At 42.7% G+C, this 20,400-nt stretch overlaps 1 long non-coding RNA gene across 2 annotated transcripts in view; it reads right to left on the reverse strand.

Annotated features, from left to right (window-relative positions):
• Positions 1-20,057, reverse strand: part of LOC123388479 — a 36,454-nt gene extending 16,397 nt beyond the window's left edge. The window contains exons 1-3 of one of the 2 annotated variants that reach the window (XR_006602990.1): positions 19,745-20,057; positions 7,298-7,423; positions 6,167-6,368 (exon numbers count right to left, since the gene is read on the reverse strand). This is a non-coding gene — a long non-coding RNA (uncharacterized LOC123388479). The remainder of the gene's footprint in view (positions 1-6,166; positions 6,369-7,297; positions 7,424-19,744) is intronic. The other variant, XR_006602991.1, reaches the window with a different exon arrangement.
• Between the last annotated feature and the right edge of the window lie 343 nt (positions 20,058-20,400).

A 20,400-nucleotide genomic window follows, 5' to 3' on the forward strand; every position in this document is an offset into this window, starting at 1 on the left:
TACAAAAGAAGGCATACACTTGCCATATGACCTAACAATTACGCTCCTTGCTTTTTATCTCTAAGTGTCGAAAACTTAGGTCTACACAAAAACCTGCACACAGATATTGAGAGCAGCTTTATTCATAGTAGCCAAAGCCTGGAAGGAAGCATGATGTCCTTCAGTACAGGAATCGATAAAATTAACTAGGGTACACCCAGACAATGGAATATTATTCAGCCCTAAAAAGGAACGAGCCATCAAGCCATGAAAAGCCATGGAGGAACCTTAAACACATACTACCAAGTGAAAGAAACCAATCTGGAAAGACTCCCTACTGTATGATTCCAACTACATGACATCCTGGAAAAGGCAAAACCATGGAGACTGTGAAAAGATGAGTGGTCGCTAGAAGTTCTGGCAGAGGAGGGAAGGACAACACTAAAAGTTCCCTGTGCTCCAACTACCCGTGGAACTACTCTCTAGGACACTACAATGGTAGACATACATTATGCTTTTGTCAAAACCCACAGGACTGTACAACACAGTGAACCTTAATGCCAGCTCTGAACTTACTATATATTAATATATCACTGATATGTTGTGAATTAACATTATTAAATCAATACTGGCTCATTAGTTCTAACAAACATTATCACACCAGTCCAAGATGTTAGTGGGGAAAACTATGGTCAGGGAAGTTTATGGGAACTCTACACTATCTGCTCAATCTTCTATAAACCTAAAGCTATTCTAAAAAATAAAGGTCTATTAATTTAAAAACAAAACACAAAGAGAGAATGAAGTACTAGCACATGTTACAGTGGGATGAACCTTGGAAACATGATGCTAAATGAGAGAAGCCAGTCACAAAAGACCACAAATTATTGTTTTTTTCTGTTTATCTGAAATGTCCGGAGCAGGCACTTCTGCAGAGACAGAGAACAGGTTAATGGTTGTCTAAGGCTGGAGGGGCAGGAAGGGTAAATGGAGAATGACTGCTCAGGGCTATGGGGTTTCTTTGTTTTTTCTTTTTTTTTTAATGTTCTAAAATGTATTGTGGCGATTGTAGTGCTGGTTGTAAACTCCGTGAATATCCTAGAAATGGCTTAAATGAGTGAATTGTATGGTATGGGGATTATAGGTCAAGAAAGCTTGAAAAATGCTAATAAATTTCAAAATCTCAAAATGGATGATCTCCTAGGAAACAGCAAATCAGACTCACAAAGAAGTAGAAAACATGGGGCAAACTAACGCTGTTCAAAGCCATTTCCTCCGATGGTTATTACAACGCCTAGACAGTTTCACAAGCAAGTTCTTTCTGTCTGACGAGGAACCAGTAATTTCCATGCTCTGAAAGTAGCTCCTGCTATAGAGAAAAAGAAAGAAATAAGTCCCATTAATTTTATAAAACTAAAGTTAGCCTATCCACAAAACTTGAGAGAACACACACACAAACCCGCAGAGGAAGAAAACTGAAGACTAACACCAGTTACAGAGATGCAAAAATCCTAAATAAAATACCAGCAAACCAAACCCAGCAAGACAAGAATACACCACCACAAGCAAAAGGGGGTTATTCCAGAACTGCAGTTTAGTATCAAAAACTCTAGACATATAGTTCATCACAACAGCTAGCCAGAGGAGAAAACCTGCATGAATGACTAAGAATTAATATTTTAAATTTATTTTTAAAATCTCTTCAGTAAATAAGAAAAATATCTATACCAGAACAGCAAGATGGCCAAAAGGGTAGAGAAAAGGAAAAAAAGTTCAGCTTCACTAGCAATCAAGCCAATACAGATCTTAAAATAAGGCACTAATTCTTTGCAATCAGATTGGCAAAAACCCCATCAGCGATAATCAAGATTTCAGACAGAAGGGACAAAGGGGCATCCCCATAATCTGCCTGTAAGATGAGAATATCCATCAAAAGCTTACAAACATGCATACATGTAGGAAGGAACAACTGCATATCTAGGAGTTTATTCAGCAATCAAAGATTTTTGCACAGACTTGGCCACAGAATACTCATCGCTGCCTTTTCTTTACAGGAGGGGAAAACATTTCTCTTCCTAAGTGCCCAACAGTAGCCAGTTGGTCAAATAAACTGGTATTTCCGCACAAGAAAATGCTATATAACCACTAAAAATGTAGAAGAATAATGAACCTAAAAGAATGTTCAGAATATATTAAGTAAAAAAAAACTTGTAGAAGAGTATGTAGAATACAGGGAAAAGAAGACTGAACAGCTGTGACAAAAGGTTAATAGTGATTACCTCTGTGATAAGAATACGGGTGACTTTTACATTCTCCATTTTGTAAATCTGTGCTTTCTACATGGTCTATGATAAACATATTAATTTGCTATAAAAAAAAACACAATGAAAGAGTGCCTTCTAATGTTCATACTCAACTCAGAAGTTCCACATCTAAAAATTTATCCTGATGATCACACATCCATGTAAAGATTTATGTACAAGACCATACAGTATTATCATTGCAAAAAAAGAGGAGACCAACTAAATGTCTAGCAATAGTACTTATCAAGTATGATATCCCTATAGGACGGAATAATGAGCAGCTACTGAAAGTCATGAGGTAGAAGAATATTTAAACACATAAGCAATTCAGTGAAAAGGCACATTTTAACATACTAAATACTGAGATGTTTGGGTGGCTCAGTTGCTTAAGCATCTGCCTTCAGTTCAGGTCAGGATCCCAGGGTCCTGGGATCGAGTCCCACAACAGGCTCCTTGCCCTGCCTGCTGCTCTCTCTGTTTGTGTGTTCCTCCTTCTCTCCCTGAAAAATAAATAACATCTTTAAAAAATATTAAACACAACACACAGCTAGTGTTCTAAAGAACTATGTAGGAAAAAAGCTAGAAGGAAGTGTACCAACATGAACTTCAGCTATGATTCTCTCCAAGAGGTAGAACCACAGATGGTTTATTTTCATCGTTGTGCATTTGACACACTTTCTACATTGTGATTTTAAACTCCAGAAAAAAAAAAAAGTAAGTCTGCATTTGAGCTGCAAGGAGAAAGAAATGGTAGAAAAATTCTCTTTGCTGGCATCATGCTGAGAGGCACTGATGTCAGGGCACACTGGTACCCCAAAACTGAACCCCAAAACTGGTCCTGTATGAATGGGAAGAACATAGATTAAAACAAATGAGAATTAATATGTTGTCTACATAATTTTTAAAAAGTATAAACACAGGAAAATGTTGGAAATCAATGTATCAAGATGTTAAGAATGATGAATTCTTGTTGGTAGGAACATGAGCAGTGGCTACTGTTGTGGATGTGATTTTCTATTTAACTTTCCAAAAATAAAAAAAAAAATTACCTACCAAATGAAACCAAATGAGAACACCACAGACATTTGCACTCATGGGTTCTGGAGAAGTGGGATCACGTTTGATCACGTGTCTCGGAGACTGTGGGAGAGCCCAGTCTGTTCCTGGGTTAGGAGGGAGCATTCTCGGCCTCTTCTTTCCTCCCTTGGCCTCTGGGGTTGAACAGGGGCACTGCCAGTGAAATAATGCAACAGTGCTTGTCTCTCCCTTCCAGTGCATGCACGGAGCCCCTCAACCTATGCCAACAAGTCCCACAAATCAGGGCCAAAGACCACTAGCTTCTGGTCACACAGAGCCTCCAGTGAGAAGCATTCTCTCCCCTACCATGGCCCTCTACTCTAGCTCTTATGTCCCCCGCCCCCCACACCCTGTCCCCAGGCTCTGAGCTCCTGGAGGGCCCAGGCAATGGTGTAGCTCAAATCTTGCCTCTGTGCCTACCATAGCACCTGGCACAGAGTAGGTGCTCAGTTAACATTTATAAGACTTGGAGAGGCAGGCAGGTATGGAATAGCATCTTGGTGCTGATGGGAGTAGAGGAACAAGGCAACCCACAAGCATTTCATCTGCACAGGAACCCACAGCCCAGCCCACGGGCCAGGCGGCTTCAGGTAGCAGGCCGGGCTGCAGTAGTCTCATGGGTAAGAGTGCCACCTAGTGGAACAGGATAGGCATGGGCACGATGAAAGCAGGTCAACATGGAAATCAAATGGTTCAGATCTTTGAAATAAAAATATAAAGATCGTCACAATAAGTGGAACAGTGCGGACCAGATGAGCAGTCTGTGTAATGACATGGCAGCAGCAAAATCACTGCTGCATCAATATACCGACTTAACTGTGATGCAAGAGGTTTTCTTTGCTTCCGAGTTTACGGGACGGATCCCATCTCATCACCAATGGCTTCCGTCAGACTCTAAGCGCCGAGGTTCCTGTGGATGCTATGGTACTCCCATAACTATAAAATTATTCTACCATTGTTTTTTTGTATTATTTCTCTTACTTAGTGGGAAGATGACAGAATTTGTTGATCACCAAACTATGTAAAGAGACAAGTCTCCTTTGCTAAAAAGCTCATATAATGAAAGGTACAGAAAAAGAACCTTTTTTCATTAAAGCAAATTTTCCACTATATATTTGCTGGGCATCCCAAACCACTGACTAGAAAAACCCAGGTTAAAATTGCACTACCCTTGTAGTTGTCCCTTCAAATACAAGCCAAATAGCGGCTGTTACACTGAGTGCAGGGAAATTCCTCCATGTCCTCTAACATCAGAATGAAATGAAGCCCCACTGCTCAAGCTCACAGGGGACAAGTTGAAAGCATGGGTTAAGCACCTCAGACTTGTCTATGTGATGTCCCCTCCTTCAACTAATAAAGCAAAGATGGTCAGTGTGAACTTGGAGATTCATGGAACCACACAGACTTCATGATGCCAAGAGTACTATACACAGCTTGAGAACCCCATTTGGAACAGGTGCCTTTGAAAGGCAAGGCAAAGGATCCTCTTTTTTTCATAGCTGAGCCAGAAGAAATCTTAGACTAGAAAGCCTGCAGAATTCAAGAGGTAACACTTCACCTGTTTTTAAACACCAGTGCAATAAGAGCTCACAATCAAGTTGGACAACTTCCTTAACACCTTTAATAATTATTAATTTAATAAATAAAATAATTTAACTTACTAATTTTAAAATTAAAAATAATAAGATAAAATTAATTTAATAATTAATACCTTCATACCAAGACTGTTGTAAGTTTCTTATTGATCTGTCTTCACTTATCTCAATGTGGGCCAAACCTACACATTTCAGCCTTATTAATATCCTTAGAGTCTAACTCTAGCCATTCCATATTTCTCCATCAACCCTTGTTCAAAAACCTTCAATGCCTGCAAACTGATTATCAAAGACAGTTGAAACACCTTGGTTAGTATCCAAGGCCCTCAAAAATGTGGCCCCAACCTACCTTTCCAAACATGTTTCTGTAATTCTCCCAACATAAGCCTGTGCTCCAGCCAAACTAACTTGCTCATTGTTCAAGTGTATCAATATATATTTTTCACCCTTCTAGCAGTGAAAAAAAAATTAGATCTCCCCAAAAGGTCATTGGGATCATCCCCAAGTACTGTAGAAAGCCTGCCCAGAAGAGAAGTATCTTCAGACATACCATCGCACAAAATATGTATTTAAATACAGATTCATGGAAGATGAGTCAAGAATTTATACCTCTTAGTACCTGACCTGGGTTATTTTATGCCTATTCTGGTATTTATGGACTAATCCACTGCTTCCCAAATGTTTCTTGAGTTTTGGCATTTCATTGATTTGACTTGTGTGTTTTTTTTTTTAAGATAACTACCCCAACCCCAACATGCTGTAACTTCAAAAAAACTGAAGTCAATTAAGATGAATTTGGCTTTGAGAATTTTAGAGTGATTTTGTGAGGCACTTTGAGATCCTGTGAAACACCCTAGAATGTCCCAAAAATGGAGTTCAGAATCAGCATCTTGGCAAATATGTTTGCCTCTCCGTGTTTTACCACTGCTACCTCCAGAATGAGAACGAGCCCCTACAGCCTCCCGAGTCTCTCAGCCTGGGTGTTGTGAGACCACGCATGTGTGTTATATATGAAGAACTGTGTTTCCCCAGAATGAGGGAGCCATATACAACGCAGATAAAATGGATGTAGCCACAATTCCCAAATCCCCTTAGGAGAGTAAAATTTCTAAATGGCTCCAGCAAAATATGAGACACTATCATGTCACTCGATAACACAAAGGTATAAAGTTCTTCCAGGCTACAGAAAGACATTTATGCTATTAAACTTACATTTGGAGACCACAATGCTTAGAAAGGTGTGCATCCACAATCCAAAAAGAACTGCCTGGGGAAGGAACCGGACTTCCGGCTAGCTTTAGCAGCTGTGAACAGAGGGGCTCCTTCGGAAGTAGGAAGGGGAGTTCAGGGCTTTGGGAAGATAATTGTCTCAGTTTCCACGGGGAGCGGGGGTACTCTGTTGAAATGTTTCTTTCTGCAGAGAGATCAGAAGTGAAGCACTGGGAGGAGAGGCTGGAAAATAAACATAAGGCTCCCTTGTGAGGAGTACATTTTGTCCCCACAAAGCTATTTTGTTTGCAATCACAATTCAGCAAATTCTTTTTGATAGAATTCTTTCACTGAAACCGTCTCAGAGACATTGAACTTCTCCGAGCAGCAGTCTGTGGAGAATTCCAGTGTTAGAATATAACTACAACCATAAATAAGAGTCCTACAAGTCACCAGAGATTCTTAGACCAAAGGGAGGGTGACAGACTATGCAGGCTACTCACTGCTCTCTTCAGGCTGTACAAGAAACCTATCCCAAGTAGACTGGAAAAGAGTCCAAGTCATTCCAGAAGGATTACAAGAAGGCATCCAAGAATTGAAGACCTGTCTTAGAGCCAGAAAAGGCCTCCAGAGATCATTTGCTGTGGCCTTTTGGCAAAGAACAAAGATTTATGTTAACTTTACACAGGTCTGCTGCTAAGAAGGTAGCACTTGGTAACCTCACATGAAAATAACTAATGTCAAACAACACCTGTGTATGATCTCAAATATTAAGATTAAATCACCCTTTCAGATTCTATGACTATTTTTTTTGCATAGAAAAAAAGGTCAGGATAAATTAGTCCCTTAGACAACCTAAAAGTGCCAGAACAGTCCCTCCTGCTTCTGAAGTATTTCTTCTTCCCCATCTTGCTGAGTAACAGCTTAGGTCCCTAGGTGCCTGCAGCCCTCATCAGAATCATAGGTGATTTTGACCATTCAGAGGAAGAATCATTTCAAAGACCCAAAGAAAACCTTGAGGGATGCACTAGCACTTGGTCTCCCCAAGGCATTTCCCTGTTTAGAGATGGTCTAGATTAAGCCAAACCCACCTTCAGAACTGACTAGACATCCCAGCAGGAGGCTACCACTTACCCAAATCCAAAACTAGGCAAAACAAAACACACAGCATAGCTCTGAATTTCTGAAGTCTTCACTGTCCTTCCCTCCTCGGCCATAGGAGATCAGAAGTTCCAGAAACCCCAGGACTCAGCATATGGGCTGAAAGACAAGCAAAAGGGAAATATATCTATCGCTGAAAGAGTTTCTTAGGCTTTCCCTCAGGATATTTACTGAATTCTGAAACTGCTGGGAAAAGGACAGAGGAGGAAGAACAGCATGCAGAGAGATCTCAAGCAGTGTGAAGGGGAGACCTAAAACTTAGTGTTGATAAAACAGCCTTCTGGAAAACCACCACTTACTTCCCCGAAGCAGAAGGAATCGCTACAGGAATTTGAAATCTGTGGTGCACCAAGAATAGGCACAGTGAGAACAACCTCAAATCCAATCCAATTCCTAACAAGGAGGGGGGGGGTACTCAAGACTCTGTTCTAAAGATCTAGCAGAAGGAAATGTGTTTCCAGTTCTAGGCATAAGAACTATTTACCTCAGTCTCTATTAGTCTCTATTGTCCTACACAAGATGTTCGGCTTCAAACAAAAAAAAAAAAATTAAGACACACAGAAAGGCAAGAAAAATCATACTCTTAAGGAAAAAAGCAATCATCAGAACCAGAATCTGATATGACACAGACACTGAGGCTATCAGACAAGGAACTTTAATTATGATTAACATGTTAAAAGCTCTAATGGGAAAGGTAGATAACCATGCATGAACAGAAGGTAACTGTAGCAGAGAAAAATGAACTCTAAGGGGAAAAAAAAAAGACAACGGGAATGGTAGAAATGAAGAACATAGTAGTGAAGATAAGTAATATGTTCAGTGGGGCTCACTGCCAGTGTCAACTCAGCCAAGAAAAGAATCAGTGAACTTGAAGATCAGTCAAGAGAAATTACTCACATTGAAATACACAGAGAAAAATTGAAATAAAAACAGAAAAGAATACCCAAGATAATATAAAACAATCTAATATGAGTGTAAGTATAATCCCAGAAGGAAGGCAGGGGGAATGGGAACTTATCTATTTAAAAAAAATTTCTTATGAAGTCATAATAGGTGAGAATTTCCCCAAATTATATGACACCAAACCACAGATACAAGCTCAGAGCCACCCCTTGGCATATCATAGTCAAACTGCTGGAAAAAAGAAAGAAAGAAAGAAAGAAAGAAACAAACAAACAAACTAAGAGAAAATCTTGAAAGCAGCCAGAGAAAAAAGAAACATTACATGGAATTTTTTTTAAAAAGATAAGAATCACCAGATTTCCTATCAGAAACCATGCGAGTCAGAATTCTATACCCAGAAAAAAATATCTTTAAAAATCAACATCACTGGTGCCAATGTAAACTGGTTCAGTCACTTTGGAAAAGTGTGGAAGTTATTTCCTTAAAATGTAAAACATAGTGCACTTTAGTTCTGATGTAAAAGGTGTAATAATCTAATGACACAGGAGTAGTTTCATTTAAAAACATCATTACCTTGAACAAAATATAGAAGAGTGTTATTCAAATATCTCTTAAGTAGTATATTCAATCTCTTCTAAAAATAGTTTAACTTACTGAAGTTGAAAAATATTCTTCTGAAGAAACTTTTCAATGTTACACATAAATTTACCATGTGAACCAGCAATGACACTCCAGGTAAGAAGTAAAATGAAAACATATGTCCACACAAAGACTTGTAAGCAAATGGTCACAATAGCATTATTCATAAAACCAAAAAATGGAAACAATTCAAATGTCCATCAATTAGTAAACAAATCTATTACATCTATACAAGGGAATACTATTCAGCAATACAAAGGAACAAAACACTGACACCTGCTACAATACAGATGAACCTCAAAAACATTATGCTAAGTGAAAGAAGCCAGATGCAAGACTCAGTACCGTATGATTCAATTTATATGAAAATCCCAAAGAAGGCAAATCCATAAGAATAGAAAGCAGATTTCTATATACCTTAAACTTATACAGTGTTGTATGTCACTTTCATCTCAATATAACTGGAAGGGAGCAGAAAGCAGATTAGTGGTTGCCTGGGGTTGGGGGCGGATGATTGACATGGTATGAGGGATCTTTGGGAGTGAGAGCAATGTCCTAAAAGTGGATTTTGGTGATAGTTACCCTAAATGTAAATTCCCTAAATGTCACTCAAGTATATATTAACAGGGTGAATTATACAGTATATAAATTCTATCTCCTTAAGGTTAATTTTTAAATGATGGAGACACAACGACTTTCTCAGAAAAGCAAAAGTAATGATGGAAATCATAGCCAATAGTCCTACTCTACAAAAAATTTTGAAGAAATTTTCAAGCTGAAATAATACATTAGTCTGAAATACGGATGTTCACCAACAAGAGTGTTAAAAAGAAATAAGTGAAGGTAAAATAGATTTTTCTTGCATTTAATTGATCTAAAAGATAACTAGAAAGCAAAAATAGTAGCAAAATACTGCAGAGTAGCTATAGTAACACCAGACAAAAACTTCAGAACAAAGAATATTATCAGAAATAAAGACTAACATTAGACAATAAAGAGGTCAACTTTCCAGTAAGATAAAAATCATAAATATGTGTGCATTTAACAGAGCTTAAGAATACACTAAAATGACACTATTAAAAAGGAAAAAAGACAAATACACAACCATAGTTGGAAACTTCCACACTATTCTCAGAAACTGACAGAACATGCAGGCAAAAATTAGTAAGGTTTCAGATTACCTAGACAGCACTATCAAACAATCTGATCTAAATAATGCACAAAATCCCACCCTGCAGTATTTTCTTAAAAAAATAAATAAATAAAAGATTTTATTTAGTTATTTGAGAGTGAGCGAGAGAGTGAGCACACAAATGGGGGGGAGGCAGGGGGAGAGGGAGAAGCAGACTCCCTGCTGAGCAGAAAGTCCAACTCAGGGCCTCATCCCAGGACCCCAAGATAATGACCTGAGCCGAAGGCAGATGCTTAACGGACTAAGCCACCCAAAAACAGGTGACCTCAGCACACCATTTTCTTTTTTTTTATTTTTAAAGATTTTATTTATTTATTTGACAGACAGAGATCACAGGTAGGCACAGAGGCAAGCAGAGAGAGAGGAGGAAGCAGGCTCCCTTATGAGCAGGGAGCCTGATGCGGGGCTCGATCCCAGGACCCTGGGGTCATGACCTGAGCCGAAGGCAGAGGCTTTAACCCACTGAGCCACCCAGGCGCCCTATCAGCACACCATCTTCAATTGCACATGTAATATTCATAAAGATCAACTATTTTGTGGGCCACTAAAAAATGAATTTTAAGTAATAGCAATCACTAAAAATATGATCTTAGGCCATGCTGGATATCAATTTAAAAAAAGGTAAAGGAGGGGCTCACAGATGGCTCAGTTGGTTAAGCATCTAGCTCTTGGTTTCAGCTGAGGTCGTGATGTCAGGATCATGAGACCAAGCCTCATGTCAGGTTCTGTGCTCAGCATAGAGTCTGCTTGAGATTCTCTCTCCCTCTCCCTCTGCCCCTCCCCCACTGCTTTCTCTAAAATAAATAAATAATTTTTTAAAAAGATAAAAGACATTGTTAAGAGAATGAAAAGACTAATGACAGACTGGGAAAAAATATTTGTAAATCACATATTTGAAGAACTTACATCCAAAATATATAAAGAATGCTCCAAATTCAATAACAGTAATAATAAAGTATGTACTGGAAGAGACACAGACACACAGATCAGTGGAAGACAATAGAGAACACAGAAATAGATCAATGCAAGATGCCTGATTGATTTAAAGCATGACACATAGAAGTAAAAACTGATAAACTGCACCTCATCAAATCTATAAACTTTTGATCTTTGAAAGATCCTGCAGAGATGAATAGACAAATTATAGACTGGAAGAAAGGTTTGAAAATTCTATATCCCATGAAGGAATAAGGACTTGTATCTGGAGTATATAAAGAACTCTCAAAACTCAACATCAAAAACCACAATCCCATTAGAAGATGGGCAAAAGCCATGAAGAGACATTTAACTGAAGAGGATACACAGAGGCAAATGAGCACATGAAAAGATATTCAACATCATTAGCGATGGAGTAAATGCAAATTATAAGCACAGTGAGATATTGCTACAAGGCCATGCAAGTGGATAAAGTAATAAATTATGACACCAAATTGTTGGTGAGGATGCCAGGAAAATAGATCAGTATACACTGATGGTAGAAATATAAAATGGTACAGCCACTCTGGAAAGCATTTTGGCAGTTATTTAAACACTAAAAATGGATTTCCCAGCTGACCCCGCAATCGCACTCTTGAGCATCTATTGCAGAGAAATGACAACTTACGTTAGTGCAGAAACCTGTACGTGAATGTTTATGGCAGCTTTATTCATAATAGCCCCAAACTGGAAACTTATGGAATGTGTAAATGGTTAAATTGTTATACATCAGTACTATGAAATATTATCCAGCAATAAAAATAAGTGAATTATTGATACATGGCAGCAACTCGAATGAACCTGCAGGGAATCATGCTGAGTGAAAAACAAAAGCCATTATCATAAGGTTACGTACGGTATAGTAGGAGTCCATATACGTAACGCTTTGGAAATAAGGAAGTGATAGACACTGAGAATAAACTAGTGGTCATCATGGGTTAAGGGATGTGGAGTGGGAAGTGGGTGGGCTATAAAGGGGAGCCATGAGGTATGAGGATGATGGTGGTGGAAGTTACATGAAGGTACACATATGATCAAACTGCACAGAATTATGCACGCACACACACACAGAGTTGTGCAGGTATAACTGGTAAAAATTTGAATAAGCTCCACGGATTGTATCAATGTCAATTTCCTGGCCTTAACACCATACTCTAAGTTAGTGAGATGTTTGGGGGTGCACGGAACCTAACTATATATTTTTTCACAACTTCCTCTGAATCTGTAATTATTTCAAAATTAAAAAAATTAAATGAGTAAGTAAACAAGCCCCCCAATTTTTCAAATGGGCAAAAGATCTAAACAGAAAATTCACTGAAGAAGTTATACGGATGGCAAATGAGCATATGGTAAGATGCTCAAAATTACTAATCATCAGCGAAATGCAAATTAAAACCAGAATGAGATATCACTACATACCTCAGAATAGCTAAAAACATTTTTTTAACCTAGCAATACCAGATGCTGACAAAGATGTGGATGTGGAACAACTGGAATGTTCACACACTGTCGGTGGGAATGCAAGATGGTACAACCACTCTGTAAAAGTTGGGAAGGGGCCCATAAAGGTAAAGATTCATTTACTATGCAACCCAGCAAGCCCCACCCCTGGATATTTACTCAGGAGAAATGAAAATTTTTGTTCACACAAAAACCTCTGTACAGATATTTATAACAACTTTATTCATAATAGAAAAAACTGGAAACAAACCAAACGTGACCAGATAAAAAAATGTGATGCCTCCATATGATGGATGGCTACCCAGCAATAAAAAGGAGTGAACTACCAATGCACACCCACCACAAGGAGGAAACTCAAAGACAGTTTGCTAAGTAAGAGAAGCCAGACCCAAAAGACTACATACCACATGATTCCATTCACTCAACAATCTGGAAAAGTAGAGTTGTAGGGATGGAGATCAGACCTGTGGCTGCCAGGGCCTGAGAGTGGGGGAAGGGTTGAATACAAAGAGGAGGCTCCAGGCCCTTTGCAGGTGATGGGGTGGGGGGAGGGGGAACTCTTCCCTATCTTGACAGTAGTAAAGGATACAAGGCTCTGTGCTTTAGTCCCATGTCATGAAATTGTACACTACAGAAGTTTGCTCGATGTAAACAAACAAACTGAAATAAGACCTAACTGTAACCCACCTAAATGTCAGCATGTGCAATCAAGGATGGACACAAACTGGCACTCACACCCTGCTGGTGGGAGAGGAAATCACTACAACCACTTTGTAAAGCTATTTGGCCATATCTGCTGAAGTGAAACATGTGCACATCCTATAAATCATCAGCTAGACCTCTAGACATATATGCAACAGAAGCATGTATTTTCCAAATAAAGTAAACAAGGCTATTCATAGCAGCTTTATTTGTAACAACAAAGACCTGGAAGCCCCGACAATGTCCACAAACATTGGAATAGACAAATCAGAGTACAGTCATAAAACGGAATCCTGTACGGCGAGGAGAATAAAGGAAATACTGCTCACACGACAACACGGATGAATAATCAAAGATGTCATGGGTCAGAACAGTAGTTACCTTTGGGCAGAAGGAGTAACTTGGAGGGGATCACAACAGAGTTCTAGCAATGCTCTATCTCTTAATATAGATGCAGATTACTGGTGTGTTAACTTTGTGAATATCCATTAATCTAGTCACTTAATATTTGTGTGTTTTTTTCTGTTTGCAAATTGTATCTCCATTGTAAGAAGTTTTAAAAACAGAATGTGTGTTTCATTTTCTTTCTTTCTTAAAATTTGGGTTTGCTGATCAAAAATTCTCTGATTCCAAAGGGAAGGATTAAGAGTAAGAATCACATATGACAACCTTTGTTCCTGACTGGACAAAAGGATGGAAGAAACTTTTGATCACCTCCTCTTCCATGAATGGTGCCAGGGATTCCATGACAACTGGGAGAGGCAGGTATTTTATTTGTTTTAAAAACAGAGAAGACCCAAGGACAAGAAGATAAATGGTTTCAACTGTGATTGTGTGATTCCAGCATTTCTAGAATGACAAACTTGGGGAACATCAGAGAAAGACCTACTTGAAAGAGCATCTAGTCCAGTCCCTTTGTTTTCCAAAAGCAAAAAAAAAAAAAAAATGTGTCCCAGGAAGGGAAGAACTCATTTGACATTACCCATCTACTGAAAGAAGGGACTAGAAGTTCACTCTTCTGAGTGACATCCAGTCTGTGTCCAGTGTCCAGTGTCCCCTGACCATTGTTTCCAGACAAATCATCAAAACACCTTATTGAATGGAGTGACAAGAACATTAAATTGGGAGCTGGAAGACCTGAATTCTTTCCCAGTTTTGCCAAGTAAGCTCAACTTTCCCCTTTCAGTTTTAATTTTCCCACCTGTGAAATATGAGGTGACAGTAACAAAGTCAACAAGAGGTCACAAGTCTTGGATCGACAACAGAGGCAGATCCAGGTTTGGTGGAATCTGAAGCTTCTAATATTTGGGGCCCTCTCCAAGGATAAGAATACAAAAATATCAATACAAAGTTGATAACAAAAGTGAGTTATTTCAAATGAGGGAAGAAATGCAATAGAATACAAACTGGAAAATGTCAACAAACATTTAGACGCATCTCAAAATTCAGGGGAAAAATGACATAACAAAAGTGTGCTTTTATTAAATAATTGCCTCACATACTTCTGCAAACTATTATTCCTACTTTCCTAGTTTATTGTAGTGGGAGACTCATGGGACTTAGCACATAGTTGTACTCACACCTAAAAAGAATTATAGCAAGGTAGTAAGGACACACAGGCATATCGTAAGAGGAAAAGACGCGGGGAGAGCCTGGAGGAACCCCTGTGCAGACCCCTTATCCGCTCTCCCTTCCATGAGGGGCCACAAAGAGCACAGCCTTCTTTCAGCAATGAACGTGCGGTGACATGAATGTGATGTTTCTGCCCAGGGAAGCCCACACTCGGTGCCCAAGAAATTTATTCAGGCCTGGTCACGTAGGAACGCTCTGCCTAATGTGCACCAAAATTTCAGGTTCCCAGAAGGGAAGCAGGTGTTCAGCATAAACCACATTGTTTGTAAAAACAGTCTGCACACCATGAGCCCTCTTACGAGTCTTCTGTTGCCTGGATGCCCTCTGTGAGCCAAGTCCCCAGAGGCCAGCCAAGGGCCAGTCTTCCAAGCGGACCTTTTGAAAACACAGCAGTCTCAAGCCAGCTACATTAACTCTTTTTGGCGTGCTACTCAGCATTGGTAGCTCTGATGCAGGCGTGTGCCCCACAGTCACAAGAATTCTGGAAAATGCCACTTCACATACCCCCCTCCGCATGTTAATATGAACGCGTGCCGTGCTTCTGATTGCATGTGCTACACACTGAGAATATTCCTGGCAGGACAGAACTTGTGTTTGCCGATTTTCCGCATCTGATTTACGACTGGAAGGTTTTCCCACAGACTGGCTTCTGGATCTGTACCTCGTGGACCCTGGTTCTCCTCTGCTGCCAGCACTTCCAGCGCTGTGTGCTACGAGGCGCAACATCACAATGTCCTCCTCCACCTCACACTTGTCCCAGGGCTGGGAGCAATGGTACAGAAAGCAGCAGTATTCCTGGAAGCTATTTCAACACAGGGCAGCTAGCGGTAACTCAGACACGTATGGAACTGGTTGTGAGCCCCTGAGACAGGACTCTCTCAATCCAAACCAAGTATATCCCAATTTAGCAACTCCTGGGCCCGACTCCCAGTATGCCCATAGCCACTGCACCGCCACCACCGGAGCAAGAGGAAGGGAGACAACTGAATGGAAGGAGCGGTACCTCTGAGCAATTCCAGCTACAACATTTCTCCTGGACATTTTAAGCCATAGGACTAGCATAACCCATAATGCCAGGGCCTCTTCCAGGCCTGGGCAAGCGAACGACCCTGAAGCTGAGTCTTAAACTTCATTAGCTTCACTGGGCGTGTGTGTGTAGGTGCAGAGAGTTACAGAAGAGAAATCAAACACAGAAAAGGCTCAGGCCCCAGATCATGGGGCAGAAGGGAGCAGGATGTGTGAGAGAAGCAAGGCTAAGGAAATCGGGATGAACTGCTGGCAACCAGTATGTCCAAGTGCCTGGGAATGAGGGACAAGCGCAAGAGCTGGCAATGGGAAGACAGCCCGAGCTGGAACCCAACACAAATACGCTGACTGCAGAGTGTGCTTCTGCCGTGGCTGATGCGTGCACTGCAGTGTGAGCCGGGGTAGACACAGAGGGGAGCGGAAGAGCTGGTTTGGAGGAGTGGGGCTTCCTGAACCACAGGCCAAGAGCAGCTGTGCTGGGCAGGGCCAGAACCGAATCGAGCAGTCCAAGAACCCAAGAGACAGCTGAGAGAGACAACCTCCTGATGGGTTGAGACTGAATTCCCAAACCGTATCACTCACATCATCAAATGTTGCTCAGGCTCCAAAGGGCCTTCCGGGCGGCATATGCCACCTCCAAACCTCTGTGGGTCCTGGGAGCCAGTCACCACAGCTGGAGGCAGGATGGCTCGAGTCCCCTCTCGGTCACTTACTATACGACCTGCAGCAAATCACTTCCTCTCTCCAAATCTCAGGTGCCTCATCTCTAAAGTGAAAACGATGATAATGTCATCCCAGGAGCCCAGGGAGAGTCCAGTGTGGTATGGGGACGAGGCAAAGGGCCTGGAGAGGATCTCTTCCTAGGCCAGAACGGAACACGGGGACCCACAGGCAAGCAAGCTGTGACCTGCAGACCCTGACAAGGAGGCCAGCTCAGCTGGACCCCAGCAGGGACAGCAGCCCAGGAGCCGCAACAAAGGACGTCTCGGCATGGGGAGTGAGCGCTCAGAACCCGCCACCTCACCCCAACTCCTCTCCCCCTCATGTATGAACAGTTTAAAGTAGTAGTCTTGTTGGTATTTCAAGGGGAAATTGATGGTACTACTTTGGGATTAATTTGAGATGAGTAACAGTCATTGTACAAACAGGATGTGTCCCAATGAGTAGTTTTACTAGGATGGGAGAGGGAAGGGGAAGAGGACAGAAACAAGCATCAAAATGTCTGATACAGAAGATCTGCTGTGGCTACAGATGACATCAGCACTCCCTCATCTCCACACCAGTGCTGCTCTATCCCAGTAGGATGATGTATATGGAAAGCGCTGATGTTAAAGTATAAGGGTGTATAGTTTTTAAAGTCACATGGCTGTGGACCACACTGATCCCTAGAAGCAAGCAACAGAGTTGTGACAGAAACTACGGTACCCTGGATCATTCTGGAGAATCCATCAGCAAAATAGTTGAGTGTAAAAATAAACATATATGCCCGATTTGACACCTCTCAACTGGAGCACTGGGAATGAGAATTTCAGGATGCTGCCTTCAGGCAGCTGTGTAGCACAACAGGCTCTTCATCTCCCTTTTGATTCAGCTTCTCCTTATAGTCCAGAGAGCATGAGCCTCAGTTGAGTAAACAGAACTGATTCTTTGACAGCCATCATAAAGCATATCCTGTGAAATACATACTCTTTTGATTCAAGTGACATAGTCCCTCCTGCAGTCTGAAAGGAGCAGACCAGCTCACAGGCAAGCAACACAATTCAAAGCCCCTGAATCACATTGTAGCTGAAAGGAGCTGAAGCAGTCAGAGGCAAGCCTCTCACCTTGCAGATGGGTAATGAGAACACACTCAAGGCCTGGGGCCAGCCCTACCCTTTAGAAGCATAACTCATAGCACAGGGTGACAGCCTTGGCACGAGGCTCAGAGTGCATTCCTGGGTTCCCAACCTATCTGGCAGCCACAGTGACTCTGGGTGGGCCTATCCTGAGTTTAAATCCCAACTCTCCCCGACCCTCAGCCAAGTGAGATCTCAGCCAAGTCCCTTGGTCTCTGAGCTCTTGGTTTCCTCATCTGTCAAGAGGATCTAACAACACTGAGCTCTCCAGGTTGATTCAAGGACTAAAGGAAGTAAGAGGACAGAAGCACTTTCACCCACTTCTTTGCCTGTGCTATTCTTTATTGCCTCTGATCTCCTGTCTTTCAAGTCCGAAGTGGACTTCTCAGGACTGGACTCCTTTATCACCACCTTCAAAACCTTGTCTATTCTTCAATACACAGCTCAGACCCAGGCTGCCTCTGAAAACTTCCTGATCTCCCAATGAGGAGCATACTGGCCTCCCCTGAGGCCTCACAGCACTTCACAGATAGTTCTCTCTGTGGATGATGTCTGGTCCCGCCTCAAATGAGAGTTACTGACATACTTGCTTTTCTTATCCAACTAGCATGTACTGAGTCCAAGGCAGGGCCTATGTCACTCATCCACCAAGCCCAGCGTGGTACAGTAGCTCATCATGGTGGAGAGTCGATGAATCCTGGATGACTTGAACTGGACTGTTTATCGCCATCATCAGTCAGCACCTAAGGAGTGTCTCCACCAGCAGAGGCAGGCTCTGGGGATAGTAAAAGGTGAAGTGGACAGGGTCCTTGTTTGCAGAGCAATCCCAGTCTAGCTGTAGTGACTGGGCACACACACACCAACACACACACCAACCCCCCCCACACACACACACAGAACAGAAATGGCCTAAGGTAAACCTGCCCAAAAACAGTACAGGCAAGGTTCTGGCAAGGTTCTGGCAAGGTTCTGGAAAGCTGTCAGTAAGAAGGAGCAGGCCCTGAAACCAGGCTCAGTTAGGGGAGGCTTCATGAGGCCATAGGAAGTGAGGGAGGGTATTTGCCATGAGAGAACAGTGTGGAAGGCAGAGGCTCTGAGTGCTGGGAACGGAGAAGAGTCCAGGCAATGACACAGGAGGGGCAGCTATGCCCAAGGAGACAGGAGGGCTGACTTGAACAAGGCCATGTTATGAGTACGGCTTCATGGAGATTACCATGATGGTTAAGCTGGGCCCATTCAGTCCTCATAGCAACCCCTTGAGGACTGTTTATTATCCTCATCCAGCACACGGGCAAACGGGGCCAGAGGTGTTCAGGCACTTGAACACTAAGCATTAGGAGCTAATCAACTCCTGGGAAAAGCTGTGTTTTAAGAAGCACTGTTAAATTAATGGGCAGGGTGGGGGCACACAGGGGCCAGAAAGGGGTTAGAAATCTGCCTGGATCCTGTGGGCAATGTCCCCAGCTAAGCAAGAACTCAGGAAAAACCAGAGGTACAAGACATTCTCCCAGAAACTTTGTTTTCTTAAGGATTCTATCTGCAGTCTATCTACTTCTCACTGCTGATTTTGTTCCATGAGTAGGGGTGCGGAACTGAGAGGGAGAGGGTAGCTGAGGAAAAAGAAATTCCTGCTCTTTGTAAAAGATGTGCAGGAGAGGCTCACTTGCAGGCCACCCAAATGAACCAAGGGTGACTGAATATTTTGGAAAAGTAACCCACAAAAAGAAGGAAAAACAAGAAGCATCCAGGCCAGTGGGGAAACTCGGGAAAAAGCCACCAGACCCAGACCATAGGCCTGAATTCAGGAGGTAGCAGTGGGGGCAGGAAGAGAATTTATCCTGATCAGACATGTGGGAGGCAGGGACAGGAACTTGGTCACCAAGCAAATGCGGAAGCAGGGTGAGGGTAAGGGGACCCCAGGAGCAAAGCTCACTGACTCTGAAGTATGTCCAGCCCCTGACTGAGAGGTAAAGGACAGGAAACAGAAGTTGGCTTTGTCTGGCCACGTCAGGTCCGACGGGCAGCAGGAAACAGAGGAGGCATTTCTCTTCTCACCTGCAAAAAACGTTCATCTAAAGACCGTCCCTCAGGACCCCGCTGACCACCCCAGGGTGGCTTGGAAGGAGAGCCCGCCCAGGGCCTTCAGAGTCCAGGTGCAGGACTCAACCTACAGGCGCCGTCCTCTCCCGCCTCCGTGTTCTCCGGGGTCCATTCTGAGGGTCACCTGAGGTCGCTGAGGAACCTGGGGCTGCCACTTTGTTGCCTACCCAGGCGGTGCCACCCAGACGCCTAAGTCCCCAGAGGCAGAAGGGAACTGCCTGGCCTCCACCACTGAGACGCCCTTGCCCCGCCCCCGAGCCCTTCCCTGGGTTCCCCCCCACCCCACTTCTGCCAGCTCCGCCCCGGCTAGCACCACCCCGGCTCCGCTCCGCCTCCCAACCGCTCCGCCAGCCAGTCCTTCCCCAGCACGCCACGGCTACGCCCCCCAACCACCCAACCAGTCCCGCCCCGGCTCCGCCCCGGCTCCGCCTCCCAACCGCTCCGCCAGTCCTTCCCCAGCACGCCACGGCTACGCCCCCCAGCCACCCAAACAGTCCCGCCCAGCCCCGCCCCGGCTTCGCCCCGGCTCCGCCTCCCAACCGCTCCTCCAGTACCGCCCCAGCACCCCCCTCGCCCCCCACCCGCTTCTCTTCCCAACCACCCCCCATCAT

The sequence above is a fragment of the Mustela putorius genome, unplaced genomic scaffold, assembly GCF_011764305.1.
Source record: "Mustela putorius furo isolate JIRA1106 unplaced genomic scaffold, ASM1176430v1.1 tig00003899_pilon_pilon_pilon, whole genome shotgun sequence".
Taxonomy (NCBI): Eukaryota; Metazoa; Chordata; class Mammalia; order Carnivora; family Mustelidae; genus Mustela; species Mustela putorius.